Source organism: Mustela nigripes, chromosome 1 (assembly GCF_022355385.1).
Source record: "Mustela nigripes isolate SB6536 chromosome 1, MUSNIG.SB6536, whole genome shotgun sequence".
NCBI lineage: Eukaryota > Metazoa > Chordata > Mammalia > Carnivora > Mustelidae > Mustela > Mustela nigripes.
This window is the reverse complement of record NC_081557.1, coordinates 234,121,771-234,149,008: the sequence shown is the minus strand read 5'-3', so window position 1 is coordinate 234,149,008 and position 27,238 is coordinate 234,121,771. Positions and strand designations below refer to the sequence as shown.

Sequence of the window (27,238 nt, the reverse complement as noted above, 5' to 3'; positions counted from 1 at the left end):
TTATCCCCAGGGGTACAGGTCTGTGAATCGCCAGGTTTACACACTTCACAGCACTCACCAAAGCACATACCTTCCCCAATGTCCATAATCCCACCCCCCTTCTCCCAACCCCCCTCCCCCCAGCAACCCTCAGTTTGTTTTGTGAGATTAAGAGTCACTTATGGTTTGTCTGAGGCATTAGAAAATATTTTGAGCTGAATAAAATTAATAAAACTTATGAAGTTTGGCAGATGCAACGAAAACAGTGTAGAGGGAAATTTATAAGATTAAATATTTATATTAGAAATAAAAGGGTACAAATCATTTATCTAAGTTTTTGCTTTAAGAAACTATAAAGAAGAAGAGCAAATTACACCCAAAAAAAGCAGAAGGAAGGAAATAGTAAAGATAAAATCAGAAATCAATGAAATTGAAAACAGAAAAAGCAAAAAAAAAAAAAAAAAAAAGAAAGAAAAGAAAGTCAATGAAATCAGAAGCTGGCTCTTCATCAGGATCAGTGAGATTACTAAGCATCTAGCTGGACTGATCAAGAAAAAAGAGACAAGATACAAATTACCAATATCAGGAACAAGAGAGGCAGTATCATTAAGAATTCTATAAACACGAAAAGGAAAAAAAGAGAATCTTGTGAAAAATTCCATGTCAATAAATTTGACAAGTTATAGAAGAATGGTTCAATTCCTTAAAAAAGATAAACTACTGGGCACCTGGGTGGCTCTGTTGGTTAAGCGACTGCCTTCAGCTCAGGTCATGATCCCAGAGTCCTGGGATCGAGTCCCACATCAGGCTCCCTGCTCAGTAGGGAGTCTGCTTCTCCCTCTGTCTTTCTCCCCTCTCATGCTCTCTCTCACTGTCTCTCTCTCAAATAAATAGATAAAATCTTTTAAAAAAATGATAAACTACCAAAACTCTCCAAATATAACATCAATAACCCCATATCTATTAAGGAAACTGAAATTTCAGTTTCAAAACCTTCACACAAGGAAAACCCCAAGTCCATATGGCTTCACTGGAATTCTACCAAACATTTAAGGAAGAAAAATGCCAATTCTACAGACTCCTGCAGAATATTGAGGAGGAGGACACTTTCTCAAACTCATTCTGTAAGGCCAGCATTACTCTGATACCCAAACCAGACCAATGATAGTTCCAAGAAAAAACAGCTCTAGACCAATATCCTTCATGAAGACTGGTACAAAAATTCTAAGCAAGCTTTTAACAAATCAATAAAAATTGGATAAATTCAGTGGGGTTTATCACAGAAAAGCAAGATTGACTTAACATTCAAGATTCTCCCTGTTAACAAAAAAAAAAAAAAAAGAAAGAAAAATTGTATGGGGCGCCTGGGTGGCTCAGTGGGTTAAGCCTCTGCCTTCGGCTCTCAGGGTCCTGGGATCGAGCCCCACATCGGGCTCCCTGCTCAGCAGGGAGCCTGCTTCCTCCACTCTCTCTCTCTGCCTGCCTCTCTGCCTACTCGTGATCTCTGTCAAATAAATAAATAAAATCTTTAAAAAAAAGAAAGAAAAATTATATAAGCACTTCAGTAGACTCCAGAGAAACATTTTATTAATTCCAACATCCATTCCTGACAAAAACTTACAGAGACTAGAAACCTCTTCAATGTGACGAAGAAGAGCAGCGATGGAAACTACAACCAGCGTCACACATAATGATGGAATAGTAAATGTTTTCTCCCTGAGGCTAGGAGCAAGACATATTTACTATTTCTATTTCTATTCAACATTCTACGAAAGGTTCTAGCCAGTGAAAAAGGCAAGGAAAATAAAAAGTCACTGAGCTATGAAAGGTAGAAGTATTTATTCCTGAATGATCACATGATCATCTGTGTAGACAATCTGAGGGAATCTGTTAAAAACTAGTAGAACTAACATGTGAGTTTAGCAAGACCACAGTACATAAGATCTATATACAGAAAGCAAAGGTATGTCTATATACTGGCCATAAATAATACAAAATTGAATTTTTTTAAATGTTGCTTACAATAGCACCCAAATATGAAATACGTGCCGATAAATCTGGATACTTACACATATTGCTGAAAGTAACTGAAAAACACCTAAAAAGAGATACAGGATACCGTGTTCAAGGGTCACTCAATGTTATTCCGAAGTCAGTTCTGCTCAGACTGATCCATCGATTCAACACAATTCCAATCAGAATGCCAGCAGGGTTTTTTGGTTTTGTTCTTGTTTTCTTATTTTTCTTATAGAAATTGACAAACTGATCTTAAAATTTACGTGAAGGGCAAAGAATGTGGACAAGCCAAAGCGATTTTTTTTTTTTTAAAGATTTTACTTATTTATTTGACAGAGACAAGGAGAGAGGGAACAGAAGCAGGGGGAGTGGATGAGGGAGAAGCAGTCTCCTGTGGAGCAGGGAGCCTGAGGCGGGGCGATCCCAGGACCCTGAGATCATGACCTGAGCAGAAGGCAGAGCTTAACAACTGAGCCACCCAGGTGCCCCCCCCCCCCAAAGCAACTTTTAAAAAGAACAAAGTTGGAAGAGCTAACATTACTTGATTTCAAGACATTATGAACTGACACTAATCAAGACTGTGTGGTATTAGACTTGCAGTAGATAAATAGTTCAGTACAGCAGTAACAAAATATCCAGAAATAGACACACATAGAGGAATAACTGATTTTGACAAAGTGCAAAAGTAATTCAGTTGAGAAAACATAGTGTTTTCAACAAATGCAAATTTTCTTTATGCAAAAAAGCAACTTCAGTACATACCTTGCACACACACAAAAATTAACTCAAACTTGATCTTAGACATAAATGTAAACCCTGAAGCCATGAAAATATAAGAGAAATATCTTCATGACTTTAGAAATCGTAGGCAAAGATTTTTTTAGATACAGCCCCAAAAGCAGACTCTAGAAAAACACTGATAAATTGGATTTCACCAAAACTACAACGTTTCTGTTCTTCAAAAGACACTGCTATGAGAATAAAAAGGTAAGGCACAGACAGGGACAAAAATATTTGCCACGTATAAATCAGTTAAAGGACTTATATCCAGTAAATCTAAATACTTCTCAAAATTCAAGAAAACAAAAGCCCAATTTTAGAAAGTGGACAAATGATCTCAGCTGTCGCTTTGCCAAGGAGGGCATAAAAATGGCAAATTAGCATACAAAAAGACGCTCTACCTCACCAGTAACCAGGCAAATATTAAAACCACTTCACACCTGAGATAGGGCTTCACACCTATGACAATGGAACGAATAAGAGGACTGTCAGGACCAGGTGCCGGGTAGGAATTCGGAGCAAGTAGCGCTCTCCTACGTTGCTGGCAAGGAAAAACAGGTTGGCAGTTCCTTCTAAAGTTACCTACCATATACTTGCCCGATGATGCAGGATTTCACTTTTAGGGATTTTCCCAGGGAGGAAGGGATAGGGGAAGGTGTGAGTAGGTGACTTTTCGTAGCAGCCTTATTTTGATAGTCAAAGACTTGCAATCGCCTGCATGTGCGTTAGTCGGTGTGTGGTTAAACAGTCTGTAATGCTTCCATGCATGAACACTTTGCTAATATAAAATGCCCCCCTCTGATCCATGAGACAGTTACTGATGAATGTCCAGTGCATCAGGCCGAGTGACAACTCCAGATTCAGAAGGCCGCACGCTCAATTTTCCATGTATAGGATGTCATAGACGGCAAGTTTGTGTCCCCGAAATTTATGTGTTAAACCAGAACCCCCAGTGTGGTGGCATTTGGAGCGGGGGGCGTTGGCATGAAGGGGATTTGGGCCCTTGCCCCTTGGGTCATGCAAGGACTCGGCGAGAAGCACCAGGAAGCAGGCTTTCCCAGGAGGCTGAATCTCCTAGCACTTCCATGTCTTGAACTGGACCAAACGAATTCTGTTCTGCTTAAACTACTCGGTTTATGGTATATTTGTTGTAAGAGCTCTGATGATGGACGAAGATGTAGGATGATCTGAAAAAAGGCAGAATGATAGAGGGGCAAAACCCAGAGCGATGTTGCTAGAGGGGGTGGAGAGTGGGCTGACAGCCAAGGGGCATGAGGGAATTCTCGTGCAGTGACAAAAGGGTTCTATGCCTCAGTCGTAGCAGTTACCTGAGCGTGTACACCCGTCAGTACCAACAGGGGCCTTAAGAACTGCTCATGGCAAGTCTGTCAGTGGAACCAGACCCACACCTGGACTCCCTGGGTGATCTTCCACGTGGTCTAGTGAGAGGAGCCTGTGCAGCGACCCTGGTGTCTGCTCTGCGTGGGGACGGCCGAGGTACCCCTCCTCCCCGTCCTGTTTTTTCAATGTGTAAAATGCCTCACTTGAACTATAAATGTCAAGCTCAGTCCAGCTCCAAATTACTGTGATTTTCCCCAGGGCTCTTTTCTTGGTTGAGAAAGAATAGCTTTGCCAGCGCAGCCCCCATCTGTCTAGCTTTCAGACTTTCCAGGGCTGTCACAGACATCGGCTCGCTAGCCCTCACAAAATACTGTGCCGTGGTTCATTGTCCCTGTTCTGTTGCTTAAGAACTGAAACCCAGAAAGAGAAATGGATTTCCCCAGCCACGAAGTTCTCACAAAAGCCAGGGGCAGTTCTCCTATCTCCTTTTGAGGGGCCTTGTCCCAACGGTAGGTAGGGCCAACTCTTAGGCTCCAGATCTTTCTAGAAGTCTCTCTGTTCTCCATTAGGCTTAGGGATCTCATAAAAATCATGTATGTAGTCCAGCCATTTCCAAGTCAGGTAAGCAAAAAACTGACGACACAGAAAACGGCATTTCTATACTGTGAGGCAGACGGGTCTGTGGATCCAGAGTGGGACCTGCGGCGGTGGCCCCCGAGCTGCTGACGGGAAATCCTGCAATAACGGGAGTGCTCAGTAATCCTGAATGTCGACCGCGTGCCAAGCCCTGCTCTGAATGTTCTATGTGTGTTCTCCCATCACATCTTCCCAGCCGCCCATAGGGTCACCACAGTAAGCCCTGTAACCCACATAAAGTGTGGAGAGCTGAGCTCAGAGCACGGCCCATTCCCTTCCTGTTGTCCTTTCCTACATGTAGCCGCATGTTCATTTTTTAAAATCATAGGAAGTTCTATTCCACTGGAAAAGTAAACAAAGGAAGGGAAGGAGTGGAAAAGGGAGGGAGGGAGGGCAGGCGCGGGTTAAAATCGAGTGAGTTGAAGATGAGCGTCGGCACAGCTATCCGGGAAGATGGCGGTTGCCCAAGAGACTCATGGGAGGCCCAGGAAACAGAAGAGAGGAGAAGGATGCAAAAGGGCTACGGGGTACCCAGCACCAATCCCCACACATGTACATACACGCACAAACACACACACATTCACACACATTCACACACACACACAAATGTACACATCCACACCCTCACACACACATCCACACCCATGCCTACGACCCCGGCCTCCCTGACCTTCCTGCCTGCATCCTTCACATGGGACTGCCCTGGCTTGTCTCCCTTGTGTGTTTATTTAACTTAGGGCCTGCTTTAAAGGGCCCTTCAAGAAAGGCAGAGGGGGAGCAGTGGGGGAAACAACTCTTTAAGGGGAAATTAGTGGTCCGAAAGGAGCCAAGATTGACAGCTCAGAGGGATACAGCAGCCTGGGAAGCCAGCAAAACCCTGCAGGAGGCCTCCCTGCCTTTCTGCCCTGCCCCCCACCGCCCCTGTGGCGCCCACCCCGCCCTCCTTCCTGTCCTCTCTCTCCAGTGGGTGGTGGTCACCCCTAATGCCCCAGGCTTTTCCTGTCATACTTGACTTTGTGTTGAGTGAGAACATCTTTTTAAGATAGAATCTACAGCAAACTCAAAGCCCAAGTCATTACAAAGGCCAAGTCTGACGCCAGGGAGCGTGGCCTCTCTCCCGCGGCACCACCACGTCCTGGGGTGCTGAGCCCATCGGTGCCAGGCGCCCGGGAGAGCTTATCTGAATGTCGAGAAGAGTAAATCCTGATCAGGAGACCCCGTGTAGGGGAGGAAAACTTCCTTTCTTCCCTTCTAGGTTCTTTGGTCTAATAATTCATTTGACGCAAAACAGATCAGCAGGAGGGGGAAGAAAGTGAATGTTAATTTTCGATGTAGAGAGCTCATAGAAAGACGAGACTCCGGGAAGTGACCCAAGTGGACAGTTTTAGACCTTACAGACAAAGAAACAGTGAACTTGTGACAAGAAAAAGAATTGACAAGACCGCAAAATTTGCGGTAGTAAATTAGTGAAGGAAGACAGTAGGTTTTTATCACTTTTTTAGCCCTGAATTCCATATCCCTGGTGATAGGCCTGTCTCTTTACCTCCTCGTACAAGGAAGGGAACTTTCACTGGGGAGATTTATTTCCTACTTTCAGGGGAACGAAAGAGGGTCAGAGTGTCCTTCACGCACTGTTTCTTGAGTAACTTAAATTCAAAATTATCAATGTATCAAAGTGGCCTATGTGGGGTCAGCCCTCCCTGAAGCCCATCAGTTCCCTCCTCAGAAACTTCCCTGGACGTCTTGCCTGTGAAAACCTGAGCTAACGTCTGTGGAGAGCAGGGTCAGGTTAGGAGCTCAGTAGTGGATTTTTCTGTCTCTTACTCAACCAGTCTCAGTCCTGAGAACGTTGTGACTCATTTCAGGAGCAGTGAGGCAGGCGGCTTCCCAAGGTTAGGCCTATACTGTCCAGGCAGTGAGGTATTTCAAAGAGGCATGTCTACGGAAACAAAAGAAAAATAATCGTTCATTATTAGAGCAAAGTAGAAGCGCATTTCTGAATTCTGAGGCTAGCTAGAGGAGAAGATTTCTAAATGTGAGGCTGGCAGCCTCTTCAGACAAAGGGCAGACAGGGGCCGTCTGACAGATTTTCCTGGTTTGCAGTTTGCATGTCTCTGGTGACCTTTCCGGGTGGCGCACATGTCAACAGCCATGAAGACAGTCTCTGTCTCTATGAGCTGCCGTGGTAATTTCTCTGGACTTTCTATCAAGTTGTGTAATTTAGCTTGCATGATGGCTTTGGAAAAAAGACAGGGGGAGGGTCAAAGAGAGAGGGAGAGAAAATCTCAAGCAGACTCCATGGTGAGCAAGAAGCCGGACTCCGGGCTCAGCCCCAGGACTCTGGGATCATGACCTGAGCCAAATCAAGCGCCAGACGTTTTACCAACTGAGGCACCCAGGCGCCCCTCAGATTGAACTTCTAAAAGCTTCTCGAAGCTAAGAAACCAAGCCAAGGACTTGTCATCAGACTTTGCCTAAAATACCTGTAGATTTGGGCTCATTTCTCTCTTTTCAAGGTCCCCAAAATATCCTGAGGTTCTTGCATCCGCCAGGAAGTGACCTTCCTTGCTCACCTACTAAGGGTTGCTGGTAACCCTGTAAGCAAGGCACGAGGCTGATGTTTCTAGGGGAATATATTTGCTCCATTAAAGTCAGTTTTAGTTCCTTAAAGCTATCTGGTCATATTTGAGTCTTTGTAGATCTCCCTCAAAGTCGACATTCCAGTTAAAGGCTTGGTAATGTAATCAGCGTTTCCCAATTGTGTCCCGTTACAAGAACAATAGTTTTTGTAAGTGCGTGTAAGTAACTGTAGAGACCTGGAAATGAGTTTCCTCCCTGAGAGTTTCTGAATTCTTGGGTAGGGGGGGAGATCAGGTGGGGAGAAAAAGATAAACGTTTCCTCTTTGTTCACAAAGGTCTATTTTACCAAATTGCTCTAAGTCGCAGGTAACTTCAGAGAAAAGAGAAAAAAGTGTTTTTTGAATTGGAAAAACATATTAAAAATAAAAGCTATGTTTTAAGCAAAAACTCAAAAAAATTATCAACATCCTCCTCAGTTTATTCAGTCCTTTGTTTTGCTTGAATCCAGTTTTTCTACTGGTTCTGCAAAGTCTTAGCAGGTTCAGGGGATTTTTTGGTTTATAGTAAAGATGTCAGAAACCTTTATTCTAGAATGCTCTGCACGGAGCCTTTTGCAAACACTTTTGCAAGAGCATCGGAGTGAAACAATAACCATATGTAAATGACAAAGGACCTAAAAAAGGCCATAATCCAAGATCTGTTCAGAGTTCATTAGGAGCAACTGACAAGGAAATTTGCTTATGTCTCTGACACATCATATTTTGAGATAAAACTGGAATTATGACTGATAACATAACACCAGGACATATTGGACTTGTGGGAATTTCCTACGATTTGTAGAGTCCCTATTCCACACAACATGAAGAAGACTTAGTATGACTTTTTATTTGGCAATGTTTCTCATGCATTTGACATACCAAATAAGCCAAATTAGTTTAACATGTCCTTTTTAATGAAAAGAGCAAATACCTTTTTTGAGATGTTCTAGGGACCCTCAGAAATATCACAAAGTTAGTTCAAGGCCAAAAAGAGTTAATGTAGCATTTGATCTGGGGGAAGTTGGCAAAAAATATCACAGAGGTTTTAAAATATTTGGTCAAATAGGAGCTTAGGCCACTGGGAAACAATACTTAGTTATCCATTTAACCATAGCGGCAAGTAAAGACTTCACGGGCAAATGCAAAAAGCTAAATAGTTATAAAAAGCAAATGAAAACCTTAGCTCTTGTAACAGGGAAGACTCAGGGAAAACTCTGTCCTTTTAACAGAGAGAAAACCAAATTCTAATTTCATGCCAACTTATTTTTGATATTAAAATTTCCTTAACTAAATTCGTTCTAATCTTAGTCAGCTTGACTACACATTAAAAGCCTTTCCAAAGATTTCTTTTTCCATAAACTTTCTACAACTTTCTTCATACATTTAGATTTTGTCTTATGTTTTTCCTCTTTTCCATTTTGAAATAATTAGCCTCTCTTTAGGATAGAATTATTTAATTCCCCTCAGCAAAATACATATCCCATTACTTCTACCTTTTTTTTTTTTTTTTTTTAACTGAAAACACACACCCTGCTCTCTTGGCATTTAAAGATGTTTCCTTTATTATTTCAGTGGCTTTAATTACATATATTAGCATTTTTAACCCTTAAAAACCTTAACTTTTTAGTTAAAGAAATAAATGATTATTAACTTTTATATTAGCATTTTTTGTGTTGGCAAATTTACAAATACTTTTGTACAGTTTCTGGAAATATGTTTTCTCACGGTAAATTTTTCAGTATGTCACAGGGTGTATTTACAATTGGACCCAACTACCTTTAGTTTCTCTGTAGAAAGGAAGCCTGGTTTTATCAATTAATGTCTTAGTGTTTTATCTTATTTGGAAATGATCTAGATAATAAAATTCTGTCATTTAATTTAACATAGCAAAACTTTTAACAGTGGAAGTTACCAAAGAGATTGGAGTAACTATTTTTAGGTAGACATACCGTGAAACAATCATTGTAAAAAATTCACTTAAAAACGATTACCTTCCTTACATCTGTTTAATTCATCTGTTCTTAACAACCATAGATTACTCATGAAAATTTCATGAAATATTAAAGAGGTTAGCCTTCATCTTAAGTTATTATAATTATTATTATTATTTAAGATTTTATTTATTTATTTGACAGATCACAAGTAGGCAGAGAGAGGAAGGGAAACAGACTCAGACTTCCTGCTGCACAGAGAGCCCAATGGGGGGCTCCATCCCAGGGTCCTGGGATCATGACCTGAGCCAAAGTCAGAGGCTTAACCCATTGAGCCACCCAGGCGCTCCTATCATTATTATTATTATTTTATGCTGACCAATTTTGTAACTGAGATAGCACCCGCTTATTTGACTTCTAGTAAATCTATGTAGAATAAACATATTATACTTAATGCTCGTCAATTTAAAGCCATGTCTTTATTAATTAAACCAACAAACTTAAATTAGCTTTTGTTTACTAAAACTTATCCCAGATCATGTGCACTTGAAAAACACTTGGGTTAGTTTCTATTATGTTTCTAAAATTTAAAAATACTTAATTGATACACACTTATTTTTAAGACAATTAAGTTGAGATATTTTACAGAATAATGTTCACAATACCATGCAGTGGTAGAAAGATATCCCGTTTGGAATGCACATACATAGACATACATAAACAGACAGACACACACCAACAACCATCTCCTAGCTTTAATCCCAAAACTTTAGCCGTGAATGAGGTATAATGTAAAACTGAACTCATTTTTTTTTTTTTTAAACTGAACTCATTTTAAAAGAAGTATGTCCCCCCCCCCCAAAAAAAAAAAAAGGAGAAAAAGAAGAAGCGTGTCTCTGGTAGACAGAACAAATTAAGGTTACCCACTGAAAGGGTTTTGGGGGATATTTGTTGTTATTTGCTAGTATCTGTGGAGAAGACTTCTAAGATTTGAATTTGTCCTTGACAAATGATCTTAAGGAGGCTGTGGGCAGGAGAGCCTGTCTAACAGTTTGTAATTTTATTTTTTCTTACGTTTTTATTTTGACTCCTGTTGGTTAACGTGCGGTGTCATATTAGTTTCAGGGGTACGGTATAGTGATTCAACAGTTCCATCCATAAGTGTCTTCCTTAATCCCCACCCCCACCCATTTCCCCCACCCCGACCCTCCCCCCTCTGACGACCATCAGATTGTTGTCTATAATGGAGAGTCTGTTTCTTGCTCTGTCTCTCTCTCTCTCTCTCTTATTTTTCCGTTTGCTTTGTTTCGTAAATTCCACATGTGAGTAAAATCATGTGGTAATGCCACCCCTATCAAAATACCAACAGCATTTTTCACAGAACTAGAACAAACAATCCCAAAATTCATATGGAACCACTGAAGACCCCAAGCGGCCACAGCAATTTTGAAAATAAAAGGAGGGGGAAAAAAGCAAAGCTAGAGGCATCACAGTTCCTGATTTCAAGCTCTATTCCAAAGCTGTAGCAATCAAAACAGTATGGTGCTGGCACAAAACCAGACACACAGATCCATGGAACAGAACAGAAAATCCAGAAATAAAACCCACAATTGTGTGGTCAGTTAACCCTCAACAAAGCAGGAAAGAAAATGCGATGGGGAAAAGACGGTCTCTTCAGCAAAAGGCGAGGGGAAGACAGGACAGCCACACACAGAAGAATGAAACTGGACCGCTTTCTTACACCAGACACAAAAATAAATTCAGAATGGATGAAAGATCTCAGTGTGAAACCTGAAACCAAAAAAATCTTAGAAGAGAACACAGGTGGTGACTTCTTCGACAACGGCCGCAGCAACTTCTTTCTAGGTTTGTCTCCTGAGGCAAGGGAAACAAAATTTAAAAATGAACTATTGGGACCACATCAAAATAACAAGCTTCTGCACGACAAAGGAAACGGTGAACAAAACTGAAGGCAACTTCCAGAATGGGAGAAGATACTCACAAATGACATGTCTGATAAAGGGTTAGTATCCAAAATCTACAAAGAATTTCTAAAACTCAACACCCCCCCCCAAAAAATAACAGTTTGTATCTTGAAAAGGCTCACCCCCCCCCCCCTTTTCACTCCCCCCCCCCATTCTCAAGTGAGTTTTAATTACCTCCTGGGGTATTTACATTCTAAAGATCTGGTAAGATTTACATCTTTAAGGAACAGAAAGAATGCAAACCCTGGGCGGAGAGATTAGGCTGCAGAGCTCTATTTAAATCTTGTAGGGAAAGAAAGGGTAGAACTGGCAGCTGGGTGTTTCCTGGATTTTTCTGGGGAAGGTGGAGGAGTTTGGGGATCTCAGGGAGTTTGCCGAGGAGATGAGACCAAATTTGAGAAAGGGAATTCATATTGGATGTGGACTTTAGTTTTAAGTTTAATTTCCATTCTTTCATCTTGCTAAGAGGCTCCCTAAGGCTAGCTGTTTTACTTCTTTGTATCCAGTCTTTAATTTGCACTTTCCATAGGTACCAAGAAGATAATTGTTTAGACTGAGAACTCTCTAAAGAAAATATTCCTAATTATAAACTTTTCCAAATCAAAATATCCATCATCTGCCCATTTCAATAGTGACTCAGACCGATATGGCTCCTTATAGTTAACACAGGAAGCAAGAGACATCCCAAAGGAGAGTGCCAGAGATGCAGCCCTCACAAGATCCAGAAAGTTCGCACCCAGGATTGGTTAGCCTAAGGAAGCAAAGGCATGTGTGGTGTAAACTGTGTCTTCAGTCTCTCATGAAAAGCTAAGACGCCTCCAATCACAGACCCACTAGTCTATGATACCTGGCAGGCACTCCTGGGACAGGACTTTCCCAGCACTAACAAGACAACGAAGGTTAAGATGACAAAGGCCCCTATGGACTGGGACCCCTCATGACCAAGTCCCCGGAGAGCTGGCACAGTGGGACAGAGAGAGGGCCGCTTGGGACTCATGTCTCAGAACCCCAGTCTATTCGACTGTCTACCAGATGTATAAAAGTTTGTGAACCTTCCAGATGGTGGAGGCCAGAGAAGATATTCTCACTGGCCACAAAGCCAAGCTGTCAAGCCATAGAACAAAACACAAGGAAAACCTCATCCCAGTTTCTTACAGAGGGAACCCACAGCAAAGTTCACCCGAGCAGACCCCAGGCTGGTGAGAAGTGGGAGTTCACCCGTCTATGAGGGCGGCTCCAACGGGCTAATAGGGCCTATGCCTTTGTTCTACCCTCTGGTTTTCCTCCTTATGACAAATGACACGAAAGACAGAGACAAGAGAAAGCAACGACCATCTCCGGGAAAGAACAAGATTGATAGAAACCGAGGGGACTATATCAATTTGATTATATCAATTTGATTATATCAAATCTTTACCAGATTCACTATACCCAAAGAATTAGTTAACACAAAAATCTTCCCCTGGTAATCCTGGTAAACGAAGAAAAAAAAAAAAAAAGACTCTGGCAGTCACTCATGTGTACACTATACTTGGTAGACAGAAACACAGAAGGCTGGTGTGGTAAGAAGGTCATTCTTACCTTCTGCCTGCTCTCATCTGGAGTCCTGGGACTTCCCAGTGGCCACAGCAGCAGAACAAGCCGTGCCCAGGCCGTGAAGTGCCCCCAACTGGGCACCAAAACTGGAGGGGAAGGAAACTTTTTCTTTCTTCCCTTCTAGGTTCTTTGCTTGGTCTGATGAAATAGACACGAAGGAGATTAACAAAGGAGAAAACAAATCGTTATTCTGTACGTATGGGAGCTCCCAGAAATATGAGACTCAAAGAAGTGACCAAAGCAGATGGCTTTTCTACCTTTTAGACAAAGAAATAATATATTTGTGAAGAATTGACAAGACAAAGAAGTTTGGGCTTGGGGTACTACATTGGTAAAGTAACAGTGTTTGTTTATATGCCTTCTTGGCCCTGAATTCCCCATCTTATAGGTAAGGCACCTTTTGTGGGGGAGATTTATTTTTTGCTCTCAGGGGGACAAAGGAGGGGTCAAAGTGTCCTTCCTGCATTGGCTGTTTCTGAAGTAACTTGAATTCAAATTAATCAAGATGCCAGAACACTCTATCTGAGGGCAGCCAGCCCTGAACCCCATCACGGGGTTCCAGCCCCAGCTTTGTCACCATCTAGCAACATGATCAGGCCACTCAGCCTCTAGGGACTCATACTCCTTATCTGTCTGAGAGTGACATGTGTCCTGCCCACCTCACAGGGTGGTTAAGGGGAAAAATGAGATAAGGCATAGGAAAGTGCCTTCCACAAATGAGCTGATGATAGGTACCCCACAAATATTTTGTTGGTTGACTGACTGCCCCAATGATGGATAATGCCTTGGGGGAGAAGGCCTTCTTGCTTTTTTTTAAAAACACTTTTTACCAGAAGCTAAGGGATAATGGATACAGTCTTCAGGGGGAAAGACATTATTACAAGCATCAAACTGGTTTGATGGTATTTTGGCCAAGGAGTTTCCTACTCCCGCCCTCCTCCTGTGGAATTCCTGACCCATTTAATGTGACATGTCTGTGATGGAGTCTCTAATTAAAGACTTGCAGGAAAGATAAAAAGTCATTACGTCTCATTTTAGCAAGCGCTCACATTACTTAGGGTTTTCAGTGAGAAGCCCCAGGGAACGTCTGTCTTCTGAGACTTGGCAAACCTACCAGCTTTCCTAGACTTTTCTGTACTTGGCCACCAAGATGCAGATAGTAGGAGTCTCTAAGGGCCTCACTCAACTGTACCCTGTTGAGTGCAGTGACCCTAGTCCCAGGCTTCAGGAGGAGCTAAGAGAGAAGAAGCAAGACCCACCAGTGTTCTAGGCCATGGAGAAAGAGCAGGCATGTCACTCTTGGGAAAGGTGAATCAAGACCCTGCCGTAACATAGAGGAGGAGAGAGAAGAGGAGCCCTTGGGGCCATGTTTGACCTGTGTCTGAAAAGGATAACATGGAGATGAGAACTGGGAGTGGGAAGAAGAGAGATGCAGTGGGGGCAGGGAGACAAGTCGGGAACCCATGGCAAGGGTTCTGTGGGGAGATGGTAGTCATGGGCACCAAAGTCCAGAGTGAAGAAGTGAGAAGTAGGTGTATTGGTGTCCATCTCAAAGATCTCTGCTAATGTTCTCCTTTGAAGATCAGGAACAAGACAAAGTATATCTACTTTTACTCCTTATTCAACATTGTACTGAGATCTTAGCCAGGGTAGAAAGGCGAAAAGAAAGAGAGTAAAAGGAAGTAAGGAAATGCATGGAGAATGGAAAGGAAGAAATAAAATTGTCTTTATTTGAAGACGACATGGTTCTGCATGTAAAAAGAGATCCTAAGAACTTTTTTTTTTTTTTTAAGATTTTATATTTACTTTAGAGATAGAGAGAGAGATTGGGGGAAGGAGCAGAGGGAGAGGGACAAGCTGACTCCTTGCTGAGCACAGAGCCCAAAGCAGGGCTCGATCTCACGATCATGACCTGAGAGGAACACAAGAGTCAGATGTTCAGTTGACTGAGCCACCCAGGTGCCCCTTAGGGAATCTATTTTTAAAAAATGACCAGCACTAATAAATGAGCTTAATAAGGCTGCAGGATAGAAAATCCATATAGAAATATTTTTAGGTATTGGGGTGCCTGGGTGGCTCAGTGGGTTAAGCCGCTGCCTTCGGCTCAGGTCATGATCTCAGAGTCCTGGGATTGAGTCCCGCATCGGGCTCTCTGCTCAGCGGGGAGCCTGCTTCCCTCTCTCTCTCTGTCTGCCTCTCCATCTACTTGTGATTTCTCTGTCAAATAAATAAATAAAATCTTTAAAAAAAAAAAAAAGAAGAAATATTTTTAGGTACAAACAAAAAACAATTGGCAACTGAGGTAAATCACTTTACAATAGCATCAAAAAATAGTATCTTATGAGATAATTTTAACAAAATATGTGTAAAACCTATACAAAACCCTTGCTGAGAAAAATCAAAGCAAAACTAAAGAAAGGCAGGCATATGCTATGTTTATGCAGTAGAAGACTCAATAGCATTGTCAGTTCCCTCTAAATTGATCTATGGATTCAACAATTTGCCAGTCAATGTCCTTAGAGCCATTTTTTTAAAAAATAGGTATTAACAAGCTAATTCTAAAATTCATATGTAAGGACAAAAGATCTAGAATAGCCAAGCTGCTTTTAAAAAGAACAGTGTTAGACACAATACAAGATTTTAACACTTACTATAAAGCTAACGTAATTAAGAAAGCCTGGTTTGGGCATGAGAATAAGGGGGTAGATCAATGCAACAGAAGAAGGTCCATAAATAAACCCACTCAGATATGGTCGATTGAGTTTCGACAATGATTTCCTACAATGGAAAGAACAGTGTTTTAAACACATAATGTTGGAAAAGCTGGGTAGTCATATGGGAAAAACGAACCTTGACCTGTAATTACACCATATCCCCAAATTAACTGGAAATGCTAATAGACGCTGAAAGTATAAAAATGCTTGGAGAAGAAAACAGAAGAAAATCTTTGTTATTCTAATGTAGGCAATGATCTCTTAGGACACAAAAACATGAGTCACAGAAGAAAAAAAAAAACGATGAATTGACTTCATCAAAATTAAAAATGTTTGCTCCTCAAATACATTAATGAGAAGGGAAACCAGAGATCCTGAGAAAATATTTACAATACTTAAACTTCTGATAAAGGACTTGACTCCAGAATATAAATAACGTTAAAACTAAATAGTAATGAAATAAGCAACCCAATAAAAATGGGCAAAAGAGGGGCGCCTGGGTGGCTCAGTGGGCTAAAGCCTCTGCCTTCGGCTCAGGTCATGATCCCAGGGTCTTGGGATCGAGCCCCACATCGGGCTGTCTGCTCCGCGGGGAGCCTACTTCCTCTTCTCTCTCTCTCTGCCTGCCTCTCTGCTTACTTGTGATCTCCGTCTGTCAAATAAATAAATAAAATCTTTAAAAAAAAATGGGCAAAACATCGGACACTTTACTGAAGAAAATATATCCAAAAATGCTATGCTTTTTTCAATCCCAGTGAGTGTGTGGTCCTCAGGTGCGTGCACATGGGTGTACACACACACACACACACACACACACACACACACACACACTTCCTCCTTGACTGCCTGAAGTTCACTTATCCTTCAAGGCCCAGGTTCTCTTAAGTCATACTCAAGGTCCTTCTTTTATTTATTTATTTATTTAATTTTATTTATTCGACAGAGAAAAATCACAACTAGGCAGAGAGGCAGGCCAAGAGAGAGGAGGAAGCAGAGCGCCCCATACGGGGCTGGATCCCAGGACCCTGGGATCATGACCTAAACGGAAGGCAGAAGCTCTAACCCACTGAGCCACCCAGGCGCCCCCTCAAGGTCCTTCTTTTCCATGCTGTTCCATATTCTTTTGTATGAGCTTTTATCCTAGAACTTGCCTTGCTTTCTTATGATCATCTGGTTCAGGGTCAGTTTCCTCCACTTTAATGTAAACCCCTTAAAGTAGAAGATTGGGTCTTCTTTCTCTTGTTACTTCTACCTCCTAGCATAAGGCGTGGCGTAGAGCAGATGCTCAATAAATGTTTATATGTGGAGAGGTAGAAACATTTCTTATTTCTTGGAATGCAAATTACAGCCTGGTCCTCTAGGTGTCTCTTAAATTAGGCTCTCCAGGGCAATCGGCAATCTTCGAGTTGTGAAACCATAGTATTTTAGAGCTCAGAGGACCTCAGATGTTGACAAATCGTGTTCTGCAAACCTGAGGAGTTTCCCCTGAAGCCACATGCCAGGACTGGTGGAGATCGCTCTCTGTAACTTCACTTTAAAATCCCCTCCTATTAGAACGTCCGATGTTTGTCAATGTTCTGCGTTGGTATCTGGTACTAGAATGGGCCTCTGGCATGTCTGACTAATGAGGTCTATGATCCTTTCCCGTCCTGACCACCTAGTAATAGATGTACCCCAACTCTAATCCTCTCCTGCAATTGGCTTTGGTATGATTTTTGTTCAAAGCCAAGTAATAGAGTGCATGAGCCAAATGATAGTTCTCCTTGAGGTTCAGTAACCCATGATCTTCTGTTGGTCTCAGACACACTCCTCAGCGTCACCCTAAAATACACGAGGACCTCCTCTGTGCTTCCAGCCACCCCCCACCCTCCCCACCCCAGTCCTTTGCCCAACCTCCTGTAAGCACCTGTGCACCTCCTTCCCTTTCCTACCTTACAGACTTGGGTAAATACCAGAGAGCTAACTGGCTGCAGGAGAGGTAAGAAAGTCCTCTCCCTGGGTTTAAAAAAATTAATTTGCTTTCATACCATAAAGTAATGAATATCCACTCCAAAAATGTAGGTAGTTTGAATAAGAAAAAAGAAAAAAAAAAGTGAAATTATTATTAATACCATCTTTTTTAGAGTTGATCACTTTGTGTGTGTTTGTGTATGTGTGTACAAACAAAACGAGATCGAAGTGCTGTGGAATCTGTTTTCTCCTCTCTAAACCACATATTGAACTTACTCCAATGTCATTAAAATTTTTCTATAAATTTTTTTTCAACAATCCCCTGCCACTGGACATACAGTTTTTTTCTAATTTGCCATCACTGTAACAAATTCTCCAGGGACCATCCTTGTATCAGTAGGACTAAGAATCAGCCTGAATATTTCTTTAGGATAAACTCCTTAAAGTAGAATTCTGGGTCAACGGGTATGCAAAAAATTTAAAACTACTCTTTTCTTTCTATTCCGGGAGAGACAATGTCTTCGTTCAGATTTCGTGAGAGGCGTTCATTAGCACCCACAGCTCCTGAGCTTAGCTCAGGTTGGTTTTTCCCTTCTGCCAACAGTCTCCAGAAGGCTGGCGTCTCCGGCAGCCTGTTTCTCGAGTCCTCCTGGTTGCTCACGACCTGGCCATCCTGCTTTCTGCCTCCTAGTGGATGGGTGTGTTCGAATCACGCTCATGCAGGCTTCTGGATCTCTGCATCTCATTGGGCCCTAATTCTGTCTTTTAAGGCCAGGGGCATTTTCCACTGGTAGGTCTGTCATTAGTTTCTCTCTGCCAGAGTTTGTAACACCTTATAATTTGGTTGCCTTGGCCAATTTCATCAAGGTGTTTCCACCTTATGGATCATGAGTCCAGATTAAATGGGCCACACCTAAGCGGGTCCGCCCAGCCCCGCCCAGGGCCCCACCCTGCGTCAGTTTCAGCCCGGACTTCAGGACACTGGTGTGTTTTCTGATTTCCATCCCGGGTGATCATATATGGACTGAAGAAGCTGGACTCCCTGGTTAGCCCACAGAGTGCCTTCAGTAGTGACCACACCTAGGAACTTGAAGACTCCACCTCACTTCCCCCCGGGCTGCAAACTTTCCATGAACCTTTCCATCTGCATGCTCCGTCCTTCTCCATGCTTGCTCTAGACCTACGGGGGCTGACCTTGAGGGGCTGCCCTCAAGAGACTCCACAGCCCTCTGGCATCCGCTTGGGTTCAGGCAATAGGGAGCCCTAGAGGGAATGCGGAGGAGGGAGGAGCGTGAGGCGGGGGCATGCACTCACTGAGCTCTCTCCCTTGGAATTGTTGCTAAGTCCTTCCACCAAAAGTCACTGCCTTGTCAGGGAGCCCTCTTCTCCCAGCTCTCTCTCTAGGTTTTTCCACCCACACCCTCTCCTTGCCCTTTCAGTCCGAGGGGTGGTACAAGCCCTCCGGCTTCCAACTCATCCCTGGGGCTCCCTGACACCTTGCCCATCTCTTGTAAATAGTCTCTTTATTGAACTCTCCTCAAGTTACCCAATAAGAGCGTACCATCTGTTTTTTACTAGAACCCTGACTGATAAAATAGGGCTGGGATAATGCTGTTAGGGGGCAGGGCTGGACGTGGCCCAAGTCCATCAGACAGACTGCAGGGAGCCCAGGTCCCTTCTGGAGTTGAGCCTCTCCTTCTCTCGGATCCATAAATGTTTAGCACTTTTGGAGTTCTCACTTTTTTTTTTAATATAAAAGAACTTCGACATTCTCTTAACAAGAGCTATTGCGGGTGTTCGCGCACTTTCCGTGCGTTTATTAAACAAATATTTATTGAGCGCCTCCTACGACGTGCCAGACGCGGAGCTCGACAGCGCGCACGCAACCGTGAGCAAAGCGGCCCCGCTCCGTGCTGGCGCGGTGACACCAGTCACCCTGAGTGTTCTGCAGAGAATTGCTTCCTGCAAAGAGAGGTGTCTTGTGTTAGATGCCCTCCCACCCGCCGAAGCTGAGCAGCGCCTTTTGCCTCTGAGAATTTATATCCGACATCTCGTGATATCCGAAAAGAACTTCGGAATATAGGAAGGGAATGCAACTGAACAAAAGGAACAGTGTGGGAGGGAGGAGTGCCTCCGTGTCCTTGCGGTCCAGGTTTGCCTGGAGTGTCCATGAAGCTGATCGGTCTTGGCACGGCTGTGCCGCTGTTGTCACCTTCGTGCCATCCGCCCTGCCTCTGCTCTTCCCATGTCCGCCTCATTCTCACCCCTGCCCGCCCAGCCTGTTAGGCAAGGTGTGCATGACCCAGAATGCTGGCAGCGATGGCCCCGTACCCTCTTTCTTCTTCCTGACATGGTCTCCCTCCCAGCCTGTGTCTTCAGGAGACTGAACCTTGCATTCGGCCACCATTTCCACCACCACCCAGGGCTAGGGAAGTTGGGGTCTCTTCTCAATCTCTCCCTCCTGGTCCCTTGAGGCCCAGCTCCCAGCACAAGCTCTGGACCACCTTCTTCTCCGAGAAGTCCCAAACCCAAGAGCTCTTCTTTTAATCAATCCCCTGTTAATATCTCCTCTTCCAATGCCTCAAAAAAAAAAAAATTTTTTTTTTCTTTTCTTTCTTCTCTACTCTCCCTCTGGGCCTTCTCTCTTTTTCTCCTGTCTATATTTTTCTCCATTCTCTACATTTTGCCTCTCGCTCTCCTAAGAAGAGCTACAAGAATTCTTTGCTTTGAAGAACAAAGATTCTCCTGGAGATTAAAAGTAAGCAAAACTGATGGGTGCCTGGGTGGCTCAGTCAGTTAAGCGACTATCTTCGGCTCAAGTCATGATCCCAGGATCCTGGGATCGAGCCCCACATCGGACTCCCCCTACTCTGTGGGGAGCCTGCTTCTCCTTCTCCCTCTGCCTACCACTCCCCCTGCTTTTTCTTTCTCTGTCAAATAAATAAATAAAATCTTTTTTTTTTTTAAGTAAGCAAAGTTAAAAACATTTGAAATTCAGTCAACATGTTTAAAATAATGATGCTGATGTTGATAATAATTACAATAACAGCTTTCAGTTACTACATTTTCTCCATCCTAGGCACTGCCCTGAGAACTTTATACGCATAGGCTTATTTAATCCTTCCAAGGGTCCTAGAAGTGAATACTATCATTCTGCCCCGTTTACAGTCAAAGAAACAGGCCCAGAGAGGGCCTGCGACTTGCCCAAGGTCACACAGCAAGAGGTAGGGCTGGATCTGCAACTCAGGCCGGCTGGATTCCAAATTCCAAATTCCAACCTCCTTGCCTTCGCTGCTGCACAGAAGGGATCCTGTTCAACTTCTCTTGAAAGGACCCAGCTTCTGCTGCAGAAGTAGCCCCCTCCAGCTTCCCACTTTATAAGTTCAAACTTTATGTAATAAGAGCTTCCCTCGGCAAGGCACACACCCATCTTCCTTGCTGGGTGGGGGAAGCCTCACCTCCTAGTCACTCCCCATCCCAGGCTGGCCCCATGCTGGGTGGGGCAGTGGGTGGGGAGCCACCCCAAAGGGCCTCCTCACATCTGCTCACCCACAAGGAGTCTCAAGGCTGACTCTGGCTGCGGACTGCGCCGCTCTTGACAGCGTCACCCTGTGGACGGCAGCGAACACTCACGGCCTTCCGATCATGGAGAACGTCCGTCTGATCTGTGCCTCTAAAAGCCGTGACTTTCTCCACGATGCAGAGAAAGGCCATGCGCCTGGTTACACTGAGCCGTGACAGTTTAATCATTCGCTCAACAAACATGTACAGAGTGTCCATCATGTGCCAGGCAACGCACAGGTATGGGGCTCTCTCTTCCAGGAGTTCGTGCCACCATCCAAAGAAGGATGTGTCCCTGTGGTAGACTGAATTATAACTTAGCAAATACCCCCTCTCCCCTCTCCCTCACCCATTCTCTGCCCCACCGAACTGGTACTTGATTGGGTAAAGCACTTTGGCCAACGTGGAAGGGAGAACATGCCACTTTCAAGTAAAGCCTTAAAGAGGCTGTGCAAATATCTGCTACCCCCGCCCCGACTCGAACACCTGTCTTCCAATACGGGATACTGCTGGCCACTGGGGAGCCGTGTTCCTTCAGCTTGGGTCTCCGAAGAAGAAGACATAGGGGAGGAGCCCTGAGCCATAGCACCAACTCAAGGCCACAGACAAGCAAACAATACATGTTTGTTCCTGAATGTTACTGAAGGCCATTGAAACTTTGAAGTTGTTTGTTCCACAAAATTATCACAACAAAAACTGAGTCACCCAGCTCCACACAGGGCAATACTCCACACCCATCTTCTGGCCTTTTTCTTTTTTTCTTTTTCTTTTTTTTTTTTTTTTTTTTATTTGACAAACAGAGATGACAGGTGGGCAGAGAGGCAGGCAGAGAGAGAGGAGGAAGCAGACTCCCCGCCAAGCAGAGAGCCGGATGCGGGGCTGGATCCCAGGACCCTGGGATTATGACCTGAGCTGAAATCAGAGGCTTTAACCCACTGAGCCACCCAGGCGCCCCTGGCCTTTTTCTTGCTTTTGGAGTTGAAATCTACAACATCCTATAGTGGTGAGTTTCCCTCCTCCACCCAGGGTATTTGCAGAGCTACCAGTCTGGTGGGGGAAGCTGAACAAAACTTACTGATCTTCCTGTCGTATTGAAGTTCCTGCAGAAACCCCATGGAGCCAAGAACAGCCCTTAGCCTCGGACTATTGTTAATCACGGCTGCCCACAGACACTTCGTTTTCTGTTGTTCATTATCAGTTTCTAAAGTTAACATTAACCACATCAAGGGCAAGCAGTTGTTTAAAAACTCTGAAGGCCCCAACCCAGTTTAATGTTTATAACCCCAAACCAAGGCTCTTCAGGAAGACAGAAAAACGGGCACTCTGGCTTTAGACCCTTCTCTGGTCACCATCTGGCACACTCTAGGTGTTTAATCATGTTCTTTTAATATCCTTCAGTTCAACAAATATTTATCGAGTATATCTTCTATGTAAGGCACTGTGTAAGGAGAGGAGAAGGCTCCTACGCTCAGCTCACTCCCGGGCCATCTCACGGGAAGAATGAGCACTTACAGAACTAGAATCAAGGACAACGCCATGTAAGGTATGTTGGAAGAAGTGACAGAAAAGGATTGTATCCCATCAGAGGGAGTCAAGAATAGAGAGCGTTTCACGCCGAAGGAACAAAGATGCAGACAGTCTGCGTGGAACAGAACGTAAAAGATGGAGAGTGAAGATGGGAAAAGGAATAAAGGCTGATTGTGAACAGCCTCCCATGCTAGGCTGGTGAGTTTGTTGGCAAACCCAAGAATGACTGAACATGTAATTAAATCCATCACGTCCCTTGTTGGGAAGGTTGACCACACCCTTCACTGGGCTCAGAATTTGGATTTTTCTGAGAATGTCAAGTTGCTAACAGCTTGAAGCTCCATGAAAACAACCAGAGGTGGAAGATGCCGCCCAAAAGCCAATACGACAACAAGATGGTTTCCATGACTACGACCAAGCAGAAGTACTATAAACAGGCTGTGTGTTGGGGGAAAGAAGAGAAAGAAAGTCTCAGCAATGGGTACGCTTGCGAGTATTTCCACAATCTGGACTACTGTCTGTATGGGCTGGGTAAAGAGAGATGGAGTAGTGCAACAGGCTGTCTTGAACCTCATTGCTGGTGTTGAACACAGGTTCTTGCCTCTCCAGCAAGTAGCACCCCTGTAGACCATGTATGGCACTGCCAAGCCCTCCCCACCACACTGTTCCCCACGCCCACATTTTCCCCAGATGGTGCCTGGCCTTTGGTCTCCCCTGCCCCACCTAATTACACCCATAACTCCCACTGGCCAGAAAACACATCACTATCAGGCGATTACAAAACAAAACAAAGATATTCAGGTAGTACCAGGTTCTGGGCCTCGGCTGAGCTCATCTCACGCCATCTGTGTGCTGCGAGCATTCTGCTCCCACACCCTACCGAAATGACCTGGTCATGGATCCACCTTCCCCAGACACCATAAGCTGTGGACTGGTAGGGCCATGTCTTCTTCTCTTTATGCCTCATACCACCACATATGTAATAAACCATTTTCTCATATATTAGATGCTGTCACTTCACCCGCCTTTGATGATCTCGTTGAATCTTCCAACGAGCCAACCTTACAGGGCAGGTGTTAACATTGCCATTTAAAAAATAAGGAGCTTGAAACTCAGAAGGGTTAAGTAATTTTTCCAAGGTCATGCAGCTGGGAAGTGGAGCAGCAAGATCTGCCCCAGCATGAGGACCACCCCCCACCTTTTTTTGCCTTCAGCTAAGACAGCAGAAGAGATGATTTATTGTACGCAGGTTACACTGAGCCTGATGAAAACAGGATCAGTCCCAAAAGTCCCAGGTGCAGAGCAAAGAACCAAAAAACACTGCTTCAGTTTGAGCAAGGCAGGTCTTCCAAGGGTGGTCCTTGCAGTCAATGGATGGCAATGGATGTTCTAAATCCCTGGAGGCAAGCTCTAGAAAGTAGGCATGTTGTCCAACAATTAGAACTGGCATCCCTGGCCTCTGGCTTTCCTTATTTCTACCCCTATGGCCTCCAAGGGTGCTCAAGCCAGCGGTCCACTCGGACCTGGGCCTCATCTTTGTTACACTGCAACCTGCACATTTGCTTCTTTCTCTCATGGTGCAGAGATTTCCAAGAAGATGGCACCAAGGCCAAGAGCATGTGTAAGGCCCTTGTTCTAGAAGAAGGTTTACATCCATTAAACTGAACTCACAGCCACATTTCCAGAAGAGTAAGACTTAGAGTGTCCCTACTAGATCAACTTTTTCGGAGAAAGCTTCCTTCAAGGACCAGTCCTCAGGGAGCTCACCACAGGCTGATGTTTAGCAGAGACCTACAGGGCCTTTGCTTATTGTCTTCTAACTCTGTTTAAAAACTGAAGTTGAATCCTTAGGCTGGGTTCTCGGGAGCATACAAGGGCTGCTCCACCATTCTATTCATGAGGGTTACACACATGCCATGTGACATGAGAAGTCCCCTCAAGAAAGCCAAGACCAGGGGTCCGGACAAGTGACAGGGACTTGCTGACCTGCAGACAGGCCTCAAACATGTGCTGGATGCCTCAGCCGGTGCCCCAGGACACAGGACAGCACTGGTGGGAGAAGGGCAGGAGGTGGCTCTGGACAGAAACTCAAAGCAAGGGCTGAAGGTTCACATGAGAGCTGGAGTTAAGCATATCGACTTCCTCACGCTCACATGAATATTCCAAAGGCCATTTGTCTCAGAGACTTCTTTTTGAGTCCCCCAAGAAATGAAGCCACAACTCTTCCAGATTTTTCCAAGGAAGAAGCTCAGGCTTCCATCCCTGCTGGCTGATGACCAACATCTGTTTTTTTCAGAACCACGTTCCACAGTATGTATCACGAGGCATGTCTGAAGCAGCCAGGTTCACTGGCACACTGACCCCGGGGTCAGGAGCCACAGATAAAGAGTGTGACTCCAGGCTCTCACCTTGAGCTTGGCCACCAGCAAGCAGGGCCCCACCCTGCTGACACCAGTCCTGACCATCCGGTTCATCAGGATGAAATTATTTTTGTTTTCAGCCACACCCGCGGCTCCACCTCAAAACACAACAGGCAGCAGCCCCAGATCTAGTTTGAACCCTGCCCAAAGCCTCGCACCCAGAGTGCCAGTCTGCAGCCAGACCCCAGAGAGCATGGCTTCTCTGGGCATCCAGGGGGTAACGGGGAAAGCCTGGGACAAAGGGAGGGGCTAGCGGGCCCTGAAGCATTTCCTTCTCTCCTTACAAGGATTCCAGTTAGGGAACTAGTGAATGATTTACAACTCACTGTTCCTAAGAAAGGAACACATTAACTTTCTGGATCATTCTTCCACACAATAAATTAAGAAAACGTAGTTGAAATGCAAGCTTCCAGAAGGCTTAAACTCTAGAGCAGGCAATGGGTTACCAACTGCAACTTTTTTTTTTAACCTTTGCCTAAATTCAGACACGAACTAAAGAAATTTGCCCTGGTTATTTTCTCAGACAAGCCTGGAGCTCATTAAAACCAGAAGCGCTGTTCAGAGTAAGGACTAGGCTAATCAGAAAAGGAAGAGCAAGGTGCCTTGTTATCCCAGAATTCTAGATCCTCCTGTCTCTCCTCTTGCTCCCCCATCCCAAAAATCAATGGAAAGTTGCAAGTCAGGTCACCCATTTGTAAATGGTCTTGTTTTAAGAATGCAGGATAAACATTCAAATGATTAATTTAGCAAACACATTTGAGAGAACTTTGTGAGTTTTGCTGAGTTAAACTGTTTTCAATTAACATCGCTTTTCAACTACACTGATTGGGGGACAAGCTTGGAGTAGTTATCTTTCTTTTCCCAGCAGGAGTCGCTTTTTGTGTTTATTTCATTAACAATGATGAGTCCAAAATGAATCGACTAATATGAAATGTCGAGGGAAAAAATTGGGACCGGCAGGATGATCCTGCTGCAGAATGTGTTCCCACTCTTAGAATAACCAGTTATTCTGGAGAAGACATCATTCTGGAGATACCCTTGGCTCTATGTGTAAGCCATTCAAGTCAAATCAAAAGTCAAGACAGAACACCCAAGGCTAGAACACATGTTCAGCTTGGTTCCTGTTATGGCCAGGCTAGGGCCTACAGTTGTGCAGTGCACAGACCACACAACCATATCATGCAGGCTCACCGATTGCTTATGTCTGGCATCTTTCCAATTGTCTGGTGCCCTTGTGGGTTGTTAAACATTATGATTATCACTCTGTGAAGGCCCAAGACCCTGCTGGTTACACTGAGTTCTAATTTTTGTTCATTCTCCCTTTATGACTTGGGCCTTAAAGTTTCTTTTGCCAGTTTGGGGTTGGGGTAGGGATCTGTACCATTGGTATTCAATCTGCACACAATCACTTAATCCCCCTACTTCAGCCATGTTTGCCCATCCACCTGATATCTCTCACTAGGGAAGGATCCTCTATTTTTCCAGAAAATAAAGTTCTAAACATCTTTCAGGTTTGTGTAATACTCAGAGGCTTGGACTGGAGAAGGTGATCTAGAGATACAATAACTTTTCAAGTTCATTCACGCTACTTCCTATAGGAGCTCCTCCTTCATGCACAGTTCTAGAAGTATCTATGCCTTTTGTGCAGGTTGGTCTCCTCACATTCTTCACTGCCATATGGGCTATGGCTTTTTCCAATCTGCTAATTCAGTTATTACATGTCCATCTCTCACCAGCTTCCAAAATTGTGTTGCTGCTCTCTCCTCTCCTATTCTCTCTGTCCTTAGGAATTTTGTGGGGTTTTTTTTAAGTCTTTTCTTTAATTTCAGTTGCATTTGGGGAGAAAGCTAACTTAGATAAGTATGTTGAGTCCACCATTCTGAACATGAAGCCACAATCCTTTCCATTTTTAGGCCTAGCTGTACTTCCAAGATTTCCCAGTAAGATAGTTAGTAATTGGTTCTCTTACATAATCTTTAAGGGTTTTAAAAATTGCTATTAGCATTATTGTTATTGTTGTTGCTTAAAGAATAAGAAAGTCCAAAATGCAATACAAATCAGAGTTCCTAATCCATGGTTCAGAATGGTTTAGAACTTTATCAGAACCTTGGATCTTACTCCTCCTCTGCCCTCTCCCCCCTCTTCCTCCTCTTCCTTCTTCTTCTTCTTAAGATTTTATGTGTT

General features: G+C 43.9%; 1 long non-coding RNA gene across 1 annotated transcript in view; it reads right to left on the bottom strand.

Annotated features, from left to right (window-relative positions):
• Window positions 1-22,350, bottom strand: part of LOC132015466 (uncharacterized) — a 31,110-nt gene extending 8,760 nt beyond the window's left edge. Inside the window, exons 1-3 of the long non-coding RNA XR_009403701.1 lie at window positions 22,183-22,350; window positions 12,868-13,020; window positions 6,577-6,691 (exon numbers count right to left, since the gene is read on the bottom strand). This is a non-coding gene — a long non-coding RNA (uncharacterized LOC132015466). The remainder of the gene's footprint in view (window positions 1-6,576; window positions 6,692-12,867; window positions 13,021-22,182) is intronic.
• Window positions 22,351-27,238: the final 4,888 nt, after the last annotated feature.